Below are 2,791 nucleotides of genomic sequence, written 5' to 3' on the forward strand. Positions count from 1 at the left end.
AAAAAAAAAAAAAGAATTTATGCATAATATGAAAGTATGTGATAACTTAAAATACAGATGTATTGTAATGCAAGTCTACTCAAAGAGAATTAAAACACCCATTTTGAAGCAGAAAAAATAAGGAACATGTCAAAATTTCAGTAACCACTGAAGGGAGAAATTGTAAAATGGTTAATTACCTATGTCATCGCCTCATGATGATAAAACATAAAAGCTTAGAGTCAGAAATATGTGTCTCAGTCCTGATGGTTCCTCTACGTAGCTAGGGGAATTTGCAATGTTTGCTTTACTCCTGTTATCTAAAAATGAGGGTTGCAAAGGAGTAGCAAGAGTTGAGATTTATAGGAATTTAAAGATGCTTGAGGAAAATCATCACCTGAAACTTAAAAAAAAAAAAAGTGTGTATATATATATATATTTGCAACCCTCATTTTTAGATAACTGGAGTTTGAACTAACCTGTAGGGATGTGTCTAATGGCTGGCAATTTGTATGTTCTAAACAGGTTTCTAAACAGGAATGTACTTAAATTTTGTTATCCATTCTGAGAGGAGCACACTTGACAATTTTTGATTTTCTTTAGGTGAATTTTTATTCAGAAGGGATACAGATGTGCAAAAAACACACACTTTAAATTTAATTGATGGTCAGTGCTTAATTTCTTTTCAGATTTTTTTTGTTTTGTTTTTGGAAAAATCAATCACATTTCTCTGAGGAATAAAGATGAATTCATTCACTTAAGCAGATATTTAAAAGGGCATGTGTATAGTAAACATGATATGTGTGAGAAGATCAAAAATAGACTGTCAGAATATGTTGAAATCATTGACCTTCCTAGGACTATTTTTAAAAAGTCTTGACTCTGTTTATTTTTCCTAAGAAAACAGTTTCTCCAATTTAGGAAAAACCACCAAGTCTTCTAACATTTTTGTACCTTCAGATCAGTGGGGACAATTTAAATCTCATCACAGTTATTTTTTTCCAAATGTAATTTAATTACAAGGGATTTCTGAGAGACTGAGCTATGTATCATGTTACTATAAAGTTATTTTATATGTTTCATTATTGTACCATGTTTTCATTATTTTATCTGTAATGATGCAAGATAATTCTGACTACCCTTCAGTTTAAAGATCTGTCCTCATTCAAGACTTTCTTCCTACAACAGCCATAAAGCATTTCCATATTTATGGAGCATGGGCTTATATGCTGTATTTCAATAATGCTTACTGGAGTTTGAACTAACCTGTAGGGATGTGTCTAATGGCTGGCAATTTGTATGCTGTTTCTGATGAAAAATTTCATTGTTTCCCAGAAAACATCGTTTTGACACATCAGGAATCCAGCCTCTATTTACTGAAGAAAACAATTTGACTGTAATCTTTAAAACATACAACTCATAGTATCTGTGTTGACAGAAAATCACATTAGATGTAGCTAGCACCTGCTAAAACAGCAATTCTGTTTTTCTGCTGGTGTGCTTTAGCATAAAAGGGGGGAAAATTTCCTGGAACTGAAAAAGCAAGAAACTTTTTTTTCTTTTTAGGTTTCACAAAAGTAAACACAATTGAATAATAGAAATACAAGTTATCTAAGTGAATATAGTGTTCTATCAAACATGCCACAATTTGAATAATGAATACTTCCAAATAACAAATTTTCTACTATTACCAAATAGTAAAATATAATGTAAATTAGACATCACACATGGCTAGAACATTTATAATGCCTAAATCACCATGAATAGTTCCATGTCAAGGTTTCTATTGTATATAAGAACAGTTGTATTTTTACAAGCAAATTGAAACTTCAAGTTTGCTGTCAGAAAAGAGGGTGAAAGAAAAGTTAAAATGGATGGAAATAATTAAAATTGAAAAAAAAATACCTTGAAATATATAAAACATACTGTTGAGTGTTGCTGATAGTTTTGAGACTGCTGTGATAATAAAATACTGCACCTTTTTCTTTCCAGTTAAGATGTATCCTAGGCAATGTATGCTGTATATCATCCCTAATCCGGGTGTTGATTCTGTGGTAGAATTTTCACCTTCATTCAGTTGTACATGGGGTCATCATGATGATGACTGACAACAATATATCACTTCTCATTCTCAATCACTAATGAATATGGAAACGACGAGCAATGAAACTACTTGTGGAAACAAACATGTGGGCACAGAAATGAGCTCTCTCACCTTCACAAGGGAAGCAATTGCCAAGAAAATGTTTTAGCAACAACTTCTTGACTCACATAGAATTCATATCCATTCCATTCCACTCTTAATTGCTTTAAACTGTCAGTATATTAGCACAGAAAACAAAGTATTTGTGTGCTTAGGTACTGTGGAGACTAAACTACTGGTAATCACACAGAGTTTAGTATAATGCAAGGCACCAATAAGCACCATATAAATATATGTGGTGAATGTAGGTGATGGTATACAAGAGAGAATTGTTAGGTATGTATACCAAACTCACTGCCATTGAGTTGATACTCATACCACCCTGTAGGACAGAGTAGAACTGCCCCATAAGGTTTTCAAGGTAATAAATATTTACACAAGCAGATTGCCTCATCTTTTGCATGCAGAACAGCTGGTGAGTTCGAACTACCAATCTTCTAGTTAGCAGGTGGATGTTTTAACCACTGCACCACTGTTGTTGTTGTTGTTATGTGCCGTCGAGTCGGCCCCGACCCATAGCGACCCCTCCTTGGGTTTCCGAGGCAGTATCGCTATGGAAGTAGGATTGCCCAACCTTCCTTCCAAGCACTGCACCACTAGAACTCCTAT

Source organism: Orycteropus afer, unplaced genomic scaffold (genome assembly GCF_000298275.1).
Source record: "Orycteropus afer afer isolate SDZICR_OR568_19922 unplaced genomic scaffold, OryAfe1.0 scaffold00353, whole genome shotgun sequence".
Lineage (NCBI taxonomy): Eukaryota > Metazoa > Chordata > Mammalia > Tubulidentata > Orycteropodidae > Orycteropus > Orycteropus afer.